This window comes from Sciurus carolinensis, chromosome 3, assembly GCF_902686445.1.
Source record: "Sciurus carolinensis chromosome 3, mSciCar1.2, whole genome shotgun sequence".
In the NCBI taxonomy this organism is placed as follows: Eukaryota; Metazoa; Chordata; class Mammalia; order Rodentia; family Sciuridae; genus Sciurus; species Sciurus carolinensis.
Genome location: NC_062215.1, coordinates 49,447,817 through 49,458,735, shown reverse-complemented (window position 1 = coordinate 49,458,735; position 10,919 = coordinate 49,447,817). Strand labels below are relative to the sequence as shown.

The window sequence follows — 10,919 nt, the reverse complement described above, 5'->3', positions numbered from 1 at the left end:
CTCCCCACCTGACCCAGCATCCGTCCTGCCACCCTTTGACCATAGGAGCCCTCAAATGTGAGGCCCCAGGAACAAGGCTGTCTTCGTGTCTAGTGGAACTCTACTCAAAGGATTTTAGGAAAATCAAATTGGCACATATTTATTGAGTAGTTACTGGGCATAAAGGGCACAGAGCCTATTTAATCCAAACTACTTGGTTCTCTCAATTTGCTGAACAGGCCATAGAGATGAGCACTACTCTCTAGACCTCATTTTCTTCTTCTGCAACACCCAGGTGTGGCCGAGGGAACATTTAAAAATAAACACCATGAAGAAACAAAGGCATTCTTCAAAGACAGTGTGCGCCTCCTTCAGTGGCTAAGAATAGAAGTGAGCCTCTGCTTACGGCCCCTGTGTGGAAGGCCTCAGCGCTGCCACCTTTCCCAACTCCACTCCTCACCTTCCCTGACTAGCTCCAGAGGGCCAGTGGGAGGAGAGAGTGATGGGTAACCTGGAACTACCCGGAAACTTTCAGTAGCCAAAGGACATGGCTGATTCTCACCTGAGAGTCACACCTGCGGGAGAACAGCGGAAGGCAGCAGCAGCCGTGGAACTATCGACCTGCAACGGCACACACAGAGGAGCTTAGGGACAGCTGGGACTGTCTGGTATGGTTCTATTTTGAATCTGCTCTTGATGAGAGTTTACTACTAATCATAAAGGGCAAGGAATTTTTTTTTTTAAAAAGGCTTAAACCAGAGGCAAGCTGGAGGAGTGGATGGGGATGACCCACAGGGAGACCATCAATGAAGGAAAGCCCCCAACTCTCCAGCAATCTGGCTCCTCTCAGTTCACTCTGGCACCTTCTTCAGTCTGCAGTGTCTTCCATTTAAAATCAGGAAACAGGACAGAGCCCCTGACAAAATGTTTGTAGTACCAGGCTTTCTTATTATCTGCAAATGGGAGAAATCTCTGCAATTGGCTAATTTACACCTGGTGATGGTAGCCAGTGTGGTCCTCAGGGAAGCGACACCCTTGTGTACAACCCAGGTAGGGGAGCCCCACTTGTCCAGTCCATCTATCAGAGAGGCAAGAGGAGAACGTCAGCCCGTGGACAGGCTCTCAGGTGTCCAATGGGATCCTGCCCAAGAAGGCTCCTGAGGAGGACAGGGAAGAGTGGGAGGAGAACAGAGCCCCGACTTCAGTGGGGTGTTGGAGGCAGAGCATGACTGGGCACTCGGGCCCAGGGAGACCTCACTCCACATCTAAATAATTCTGTGAAAACACCTGAGGAGGAGAAGTGAGAGGCCACCTTACGAAAGCCAGGCTGGGCCACAGCACAGAGCAACGGACCAGGTTAGTGTCCTCCAAGGAGCAGGGACAGAGAGGAGGAGTAAAAGAGGAGTGTTGGGACTTACCTCCACCCACGCCCACGAGAGAGGAGCCACAGAGGGGCGGCTGCTCCCCTGGGCTTTTATAGGCCACCGCTAACCCCCTCGGCTCATTCTTTCTCTATATTTGGAAAGAGAATGACCGACGCCACAAGCTGAGAACCAGCTCCTTCCACACGTATTTTTGGTCTTGCCAAGGGAAAGGTATATATAGAAATGAGCAGGATCTGTGACCATTTTCCAACTGTAGAAAGTTGGGAGTTTGAGATGCCTTTCTCTAAACTTGGGGTTGATGCTTCCCCGCTGGATGCAATGGAGCAGCCTCTTTGGGGAGGGCCCCCTAGCTCCATTTCTCAGGTGGCACCTCCCTGTGAAGTCAGTGGGAGCCCCCATCTCATGGGAACAGGGGACATGCAGCCAGGCAGTTTACTTAGGAATCTCATCATATGTAAAAACAAATATAATGGAGGATGAAAAAGTTGAAATCCTCTTGGAGTTTTCATGGAGACTTTTGTCACTACACAGGGTGTGGAGGGTGTGTGATTGTAAAACTTAGGCCAGGAATAATAATAATAATAATAATAATAATAATAATAATAATAAATAATAGATAATAATAATAATCCCTCCTCCTCTCCCTCTTCTCTCTCCTCTTCATTTTCTCTGTGTAACTGCCTGTCTCATTAGTATCATTATTAACTAAATCCTTTCTTAAGCACTAGTAGGACCAACAAGTAAATTAATGACAGGGAACTATGCCACCAGCCAATATTCACAGCGACAGCTGCTTAAGGGCCCGTTGTTACTAAGATATATTACCAAGTAGCAAAGACCAGCTGCCAGCCTAGATGGGGGGTAGTGGGGGAAGTTGGTGGCCTGCAGAGAAGGGGGAGCTGGGAGGTTGTCTAACAATGTGGTCATTTCTAAATCAGGATTGGAAAAATCAAGCCTTAAGAGAAGAACAAGGATATATTTGAAGCTTGTCTCCATCCCCACTCTACTTTTTATTTATTGAATCTTTTGGAGGGTGCTAGGTGAACATCCCATGGTTGTCTGTTCTAAAGAGAAATGTCCCACTTGAGAAAAAAGACTTCCCTACCCAGTTCAGATGTACAGGGTTCTCAAAGAAATGAGTGTGGGGAAGGGTAAGCAGGACATTTATTAAACACCCTCTGTGTTCTGGGGCCCTATCCAGAGCACTTCAAGAAGACACAAAGGAAATGGAAGATTCCAGCTTTCTTCTGAGAAGAGCATATTGTAAATGATGAGTCATATGGACTCCTTTTCAAGATTTAGGCAATTTCAGATCAAAGAAGTGCATGGTTACCAAATGTCTGTTCAGCAAATGCCAGGCAAGGTGAGTGGTCACCAAGGGAGTGATAAGGGCGGGCCTCATCTCACCCACCACTCTTCCTCCAATTTTATCTCTAATACCCGTGCCTCTTGTAGCACTGTCACTTCTGAAGTGTTCATCCATGTCCTGAAAGGAAGCTGTCTCCTGAGCTCTGTCCTGCCTTTCCAGGGACACATCCACCCTAGTCATCATGCTATTGATTGGCTGCCTTCATGGGAACCCTGGTCAGGACAGCTGTGAGACAAGTAGATGTCACCTAGGAGAGCAGCAGTCTTAACAAGTCCCATGCGGCCAGTGCAAGGGCCCCTGTCTATATCTTGGGCAGTGACTGACTCAAGGCAGGTCAGGGGGCCCTCGGGGGTTGGGGGCCTGCAGTTCCTTCTTTAACACCCAGATTTGTTGGGCAGGACTTTATGGACATGAAATATAGGCTAATTTTGCTTTTTCCTTTGTGTTCACCAGTGTACCTCTCTATCTATTTCACTACATCCAAACTCAAGGAGTCTAAGAAATATACTGTACTTCTGAGTTTCTTGTAAGAGAGCACACATGTCTTGTTACTGAACCAAGTCCAAACTCTAAAGGCTGGTGACTCCACCCCAGCTTTTCCAAAATTACCCATCCTTTCTTCCTTCTCCTTATCAAACTTCTCTATCCTCGGCAAGCAGATGTAAGTGAAACTAGGAGAAAACATGGCAGAGACATAGAACAGAATGTTCAGCTGAAAGATCTTAGGGGCTCATTTGTGAAACGCTTTTGTGTGTGAGAAAATGGAGGGTGGGGAGTGGGAGGAAGCTTCTGGAGGACACAAAGAGAAGCATCAGGAATGGGACTCAGCTGTATGGAAGAAATCCTGAGGAAGACAGGAGGGAAGACAACTGCAGTATAAAAAAAACAATATGAAAACTTGAAGTCAAGAATCAAAGATCTGTTCATTTGGGAAATCATCTGTAGGAACGGGAGAACAACCACGGTGGCAGTGGCTGTAGGTTGTGGTAGAAAAAATGGAGGACTTAGAGTCTGCTGGCCCGGTTGTGACTCCCCCTCCGTGACTGCCAAACCATGAGATGGGCACTGCCCCCCTCAGTTTCCTCATCTGTGAAATGGGGAGGATATATCTAGTTATGTGTGTTTAGTAGGATATTAAAATCAAGGACCCACCTGAGATTTGGCACATTGATATTTGAAAAATCTAAGTTCCCTTTTCTTCCTGAAGGTATTACATCCCAATATGAGTGACTCTATTTGTGATAACCCAGAATAGATTATACTGAATATGTTTCTATTGCCATGTGGTGAGGTTAAGAGATAGACATACTTTTTTATTCTAACTTTTTTAAAGATGTCTATCCAAAGAGAAAATCTTGAAGAAGAGAACTTCCTGCTATTTCAAGAAGAAACTTCAGGAGTAAACTGGACACTCTCCTGGTGTGGAATTCTCCCTTTGATAAAAGGGGACAGATGACCTATTGGTATATTATTAGCTGGCTTTTAGGAACAGAAGGAGCCCTTGTTCTTTGAGCCATCACATAGCCGGAGCTAATCCCCCAGTCAGAGCAGAGGGCTGCATTTATCCCCATGAGCTGCAAAAAATGTCTTGTGTTTCAAGAATGCAGGCCTGCTCGGGGAGCACCGAATGGCTCCCCCTTTGCCATGCCCGGCAGCTTCCTCCCTATTTGATGTCCGGTTCCACAGCATGGACACTGGGGCTCCCAGCCACGCAGCAGCATTCCCAGGACCGCTCTCTGCCAGGGCATGAAGTCAGCATCAGTGAGCACATACCTTCTGGATCAAATGCTTCTCCGGGTCCCACTGTGAGAGGGATTAGGTGTCACTGGAAATGAGGAACTCACTTATTCTGAGCCAAGATTCTTCCCTGGCACTGAGGTGATAGGTAGGGGTCCTGAACCAATATTCAGAGCCCCATAAAGAAGTTCCAAGAGGGAGAGGCCATTAGTACTCTTTTTATTCAATTCAACAATAGGCGTTTCTCCCTAAATTTCTACTATGAAAACTCAAATACACAGATAAATACAAAGCATGATAAACATACACTCAAATCTAAATGGAACAACTGTTACCACTTGGCCAATTTGCCTTCTACCTCTCTCCCTTTTCTCCTTCTGCCCCTCCATCTCACTCTCCTCTTGCTCTTACTCTCTTGTTTGTCTTCTCTGGCTATAGCAATTGTGAGTAAGGAGCAGACATTGTGAAACTTCACCCTTAAATACTTCGTTGTGTATCTCCTAGGAATAAGGATAGTCTCTACAATGTCATATTCTTACTTAATCAAATTGAAAATAGTTCTGTATCACTTCTTACATAGCCCATACTCAAATTTCTCAAGTTCTTCCAACAAATGCACAGCTGAGTTCCTTCCTCCCCATTATAATTGAATTTGGTTTTAGGTATTATACTTGGTTTGTCATGACTCTCTAGTTTTTGGTCTAGAACATTCCTTCCATACTGTTTATTTTATTTTTTAATAACATAAGCATTAAACTAAGTACTTCTTATGTGCCAGGTGAAGAACACCTCAAGGAGTTACAGGTGTAGACAGCTGATTCCTGCCTTCGAGCAGGTCTCTGTCTCCAGGGATGAGAGGAGAATAAGACATTTACCCAAATTAAGTGTGTAGTACAAGGTCAAAAATGATGAGTGGCACCAAAAGGTGCATATGCTCTAGCATTTGAATAAGGGAGAAGTGATTTCTAGCTGGACAAGACAGATGAAGGCTTCAGGAACCTTGGTGAAGACGCATTAGAACCAGACCTTGAAGAAGTGTTTTAATTTTTATTGTAGTATATTGTTATAGTCGTTCTATCTTATTTGTTATTGCTGTGAGTCTCTTCCTGTGCCTCATGTATAAATTAAACTTTATCACAGGTATGTATGTGCAGGGAAACAGTGTAGCTGGGGTCTGGGCCTCTCCGTGACTTCAGGCATCCACTGGGGTCTTGGAATGTGTCCCACATGGATGAGAGAGGACTACGGTGATATGAGAAAATGCGGTCAAAAGAAGGCTTTTGGTAAGAGGAGCAGCAGGGCAAAGACAGAGGGTGGCTACTTTCAGGGAGTGAGGAAACAAAGGGACTCAGTAAGCTGAAGTCCAGAAAAAGCCAAGTCCACAGGAAACAAGCATTTATTGATCTCTCAAAAGTTTCCTTTCCCTAGGAAGGGAACCAGGTGGCTGAGAGAGCATAGAGGAGAGGGAGATTTCCTTTTGGCTTTTTACCGTTTACTCTTTTTGAAACATTTGAAATATGTACCTGGTCTATGAAGTACCTGGTCTATGAAGTACCTATTCTAAGAATTTGTTAACTAACAGTTTCAAAAGATAGAGCATGGAAAATGTCAATAAAATTAAAACAAGTTATCATGTCTGCCTTCAAGAGAGTTATGTAGCCTGTTGTAAGAACTCCCTAGTAATGCAGGAAAAAAATTGCTAGCATTTAAAAATCTCTGCCAGGCACTGCTCTAAGGATTTTGTGAACATTAGTTCATCAGACGCTTATATAAACTCTGTGAGGGAGGGGAGGGAGGTACTGTGATGAACTGTGTTACAGAAGAGGGAACCAAGGCCAAAGGCAGGAAAAGACACTTGCTTAGGACATGCAGCTAGTAGTATAATGCAGTTCTGTTTGATGTCAAAGCCATGGTATGAACCATTTCATTAACTATATGAGAAGAGATCATGGGATGGATGGTTTGGGAATTATGATATTAGCTGGGAAGTTTGCAAGGTGAATCAGAGCAAACTTCTTGAAAACATTAACCCTCAAACTGGAAAGTGAGGCTGAAGAGTGACCAGGTAAGGACTCAATTTTGCACACCTTGGGAAATGTAAGTAGAGGACTAAGGAGCAGAGTGCCAATCAGGTTTGAGACATTCAACTGGCAAAGAGAGGGTCACTCCCATGCCTAATTATTGGCAGCTATGGTCGCAAGTCCTCATTAGACTCAGATGATTGATGGGCTCATGTGGTTGGAAGTATGAAGCAACATGACGGAAGCAGGGAAGAATGCTTTGAGTGGCACAGGAGAAGACAGGGATTCCAAGGGAAAGGAGGTAGCAAAGAGACAGGCATGGCCCGGGGCCTTGCCAGGGGATTTGGAAGTAGGAATTAAAAGTAACGATGAGTCTGAACAATGTCATGGAGAAGGAAGAAGATAACTTAGTTCATTGGCTAAATGCGGGGCATGGAAGAGAAAGATCAGAGATCAAGACCACAATTACCAAAGGGATGGAATGGAGAACAAATGGCACTATGACCATAGTGAACCTGGAAAAAAGGTGGCAGGTTTGAAGGGCCAGGGGTCAATTATCACTTAAACCATAACCTTTAATTTGAAGGCTGATACGGACTTTTCATTCAAAGCGGTGTTTTTCAAACCCAGATACATATTAGAATCACCTGGGGAGCTGTTTAAAAAGAAAAAGATTTGCATAATCAATTGGAAGATCAATTGTTCCAATCAAAGTCACAGGATAAAATACTTCAGAATAAACTCAACAAGTTATGTGCAAAACCTGAAAGTATTGCTGAGACACAAGAATGAATGTTCCTTGCTCTTGGATAGGGTGATTTCAACAGCTTAACAATGCTAATTATCCCCAAGTTAATATAGAAATTCAAGCATTCCCAGGAAAAATAGCAACATTTTTCTCCCTGGAGCTAGAAAGTTGATTTCAAATTCTAATGTAAAGAAATGAAGCAAGTACTATGGAAAACTGGGGCACATTCCCATGACTCAACAGTCAGAACAGCAAAATAAAAAACAGATAAATTCTGGGAGGGCTGCTGTAGGTGTCTCTGGTGGAGTGGATGGTGGGGACTCCACTTGTCTGTCCCCTATTTGTCAGGGAGAGAAAAGGGGACTCTTCGCATCTCCACCCTGCCACATTCTCCTTGAGACCCGTCCTTCTGTTCCCTGGGATAAACCCACACTACTGCCCCTCTTTCTTCTCTCTACCCTCTATCTTTCTTGGGGTCATCAGGGTCCCAAATTGTTATCATTTAATAGGCAAACTCAGGTTGAGAGCCACCCTTTCTTAGATGTGGATCCCCAAACATCACAGACGACCTCCTCCTGAAGACCTAACGTCCTCTGCTCCTCTGTCTATCCCAGCCATCTCCTGCCTGTCAGTCTCTAGCAGTTAACAAGAGTAGGATGAGCAAAAGAATAAAAATAAGTGCACATTGTACCTTCAGAGACGGGAGATTTGGGGCTTGACCACCCTTCCCTAGTGCAGTCTGGGGTAGGAGTAGAGTGGGGGCAGACGCTTTCCCAGAGGTCAAGTTCTTGCAAGGGGTGGGTGGAGGGTAGAGCTTTAGGGATCTGTCCCACCATCCCAGTTTTCCCTGAGAGGTGGGGAGAGTTGAGTTTAGCGCTCCCCTAGAGCCAGAGGTTTGGCCAGAAGAGAGGGCCCAGGGTCTTCCCTTGCAGGGTGGGTGAGGGCTGAAAAAAAATTAATAAATTCAGCATCATAACAATTAAGAAATATTTATAGCAAAAAATTAGCAGAGTCAAAGGGAAAAATGCCAAGATGGAAGAAAATATTTAAAATGCACATTGCAAAAGAACCAAAAACTCCCAATAATCAAAAAACAAAAAAACTTGGAAACAAATGACAGAACAATTTGTAGAAAAAGATATAGATACAGATAACCTTTAAACATCAAAAATGCTCACCTTTTAAAAAGAGAAATGCATATTAAAATATATTCTTTACTAATTAGATTGAAGAAAATTCAAATGCTAGACAACATATTATGTTGGTAAAAGTACTAATACTTTTCTGGTGAGTAGAAAAATTGTACAATTGGAATGGAGGAGAATTTAGAAAATACTAGCAAAATTATATTTGCAAGTTCCCTTTGACTCAGCAAAACCACTTATGGAAATCTACTCCTAAGATATACTTCCACAAATACTAAAACGTTGCAATCACAGGTTATTTATTGTGGCACTATTTCTAATACTATAAAGAAATAGCCCAGGTGTTTATCAATAGGAGGTTGACTGAGTAGTCTGTATCCACATGATGGAATGCTATGCAGCCATAAAGCAGAATTAGAAGGATCTCTATGAACTGATATGGAGTAACTTCCAGAATATACTGTAAGTGAAAAAAATAAAGCTCCAGAACAATGCTTATGGAATTTATTTGTTCTAATTAGTCATACATGACAGTAGAATGTATTTATACATCTTGATTAATCATACATAAATGGAGGGTAATTTCTCATTTTTCTGATTGTACATATTGTAGGATCACATTGGTCATGCAGTCATATATGGACATGAGGTAATAATGTCTGTTTCACTCTACTATCCTTCCTACCCCTATGCCCCTTTCTCTCCCTTCACTCCCCTCTACCTAATTTAAAGTAACTATATTCTTCCCTATCCCCTCACCCCACCCATTGTGAATTAGCATGCGCATATCAGAGAAAACATTTGGCCTTTGGTTTTGGAGTTTGACTCATTTCTTGCTTAGCATGATATTCTACAACTCCATCCATTTACCAGCAACTGCCATGATTTCATTCTTCTTTAAAACTGAGTAATATTCCGTTGTGTATGCATACCACATTATCCATTCATCTATTGAAGGGCACCTACGTTGGCTTGTTTTTTCTGTTCTGGGGATCAGATCCATGGCCTTGCTCATGTTAGCCACTGAGCTACATCACTAGCCTGGAGCATGACCTTTTGTATAACAAAGGAGACATAAGAATATTTATATTTATTTGCTACTTTTTGCAAAAAGAAACATAGGAAGGAAAAACTAGAAATGAATGAAAATACTTACCTAGAAGGGGTGAATTGAAACTCAGGGCTATACGCCTTCTTATACATTTTGATGTTTGAACTACAAAAATGGCTTATAGATTTGAAAATAAATAAAAAAGAAAAAAGCAAATTCTGAAATTTAATAAAACAGAATCTTAACAAACCCAATATATACCAAATTAATAACATAACCACACTCAGACTTAATTTTTGTCATTTTTGAAAAGCCCTGTGCCTATACATCCTCAGTAAGGTGCATTTAAAGCACAAAAAAGAACTACTAAGAAATTGGGAATTTTTCTCAACAGACTTATTAGCCGTAATGCTGGATTATTCCATATGTAATTAGAAACTATTCCACACAAGTTCTTTTATAACTTGCTTTTGTGGGAACTACATTAATCTCTTCCTAGGGATAATGCCCCAGTGACCTCATCCGTTTTCACTAGGCCCTGCCTCTTAAAGGTTCCACCACCTCCAAATACCACTACCGCAGGGACCAAGCTTCCAGCACATAAGCCTTTGGGAGACACGCTCAAAGCCTACCCTAATCATAGCAGTAGGCCACAGGAAGTGATAACTCTTGGTATTTGATGTTAGGGAGAATGTGAAGTCAGGCCCATAGTGAACTTCGAGGTTATGGACAAATTGATAAATGATGTGGCACAGGAGGGTCACAGCAGTGGAGAGGTAACAACCTAAAGCGCCTGTTGGCATTTGCTGCTTGGAGGGCATGACAGTGGCACTTACAGCTCTACCTCAAGTGTGTGTGATAGACAGGTTGGGTGTGGGATCAGAGTGCCATGGAATGAAGACGGTGTTATGGGACAGGTTGTGGATTTGATGTGAGTCTGTCTCAGCGTTGGCTTATGGGGGAATGCCACAGAACCCTACCTGGGCCAGAATCTAGCCCAGGATGCACTTATATCCGGACTTCAGATACTGAGAAAGGTACTCCGTTTTTTTGTTTTTTGGGTTTTTTTTTTTTTTTTTTTTTTTTGGTAGTAGGAAATGAATCCATAGGTGCTTAACTGCTGAGCCATATCCCTGGCCTTTTTTTGTATTTCATTTAGAGACAGAGTCTCACTGAGTTACTTAGGGCCTCAATAAGTTGCTGAGGCTGGCTTTGAACTTGTGATCCTCTTGCCTCAGACTCCCCAGATGCTGGGATTACAGACAAGTACCACCAGGCCTGGCTGCTGAGAAAGCTACTCTTCATAACCAAGGGGAGGCAATTTCGTTTTCAACACCTGAACAGAGGTCATGACTGGAATTGAAGCCAGAATTAAGGACAGGTAGTTAGTGTAGAAATAGGAAATCGGGTCAATTCGAGGAAATGAAGCCATGAAGCCATCTATCTGCCTTTGGAAGTTGGAGACTGCCCCTGGAAGAATGGAA

At 43.2% G+C, this 10,919-nt stretch overlaps 1 long non-coding RNA gene across 6 annotated transcripts in view; it reads left to right on the top strand.

Moving 5' to 3' along the window:
* LOC124979954 (uncharacterized) overlaps positions 1–10,919 on the top strand; it is a 76,679-nt gene extending 65,760 nt beyond the window's left edge. For 4 of the 6 annotated variants that reach the window (XR_007107713.1, XR_007107708.1, XR_007107711.1 and 1 more), the window contains 2 exons: positions 8,998–9,033; positions 10,674–10,919. This is a non-coding gene — a long non-coding RNA (uncharacterized LOC124979954). Of the gene's footprint in view, positions 1–274; positions 642–8,997; positions 9,034–10,673 lie in introns of those variants that run through there. The other 2 variants (XR_007107710.1, XR_007107712.1) reach the window with 2 other exon arrangements.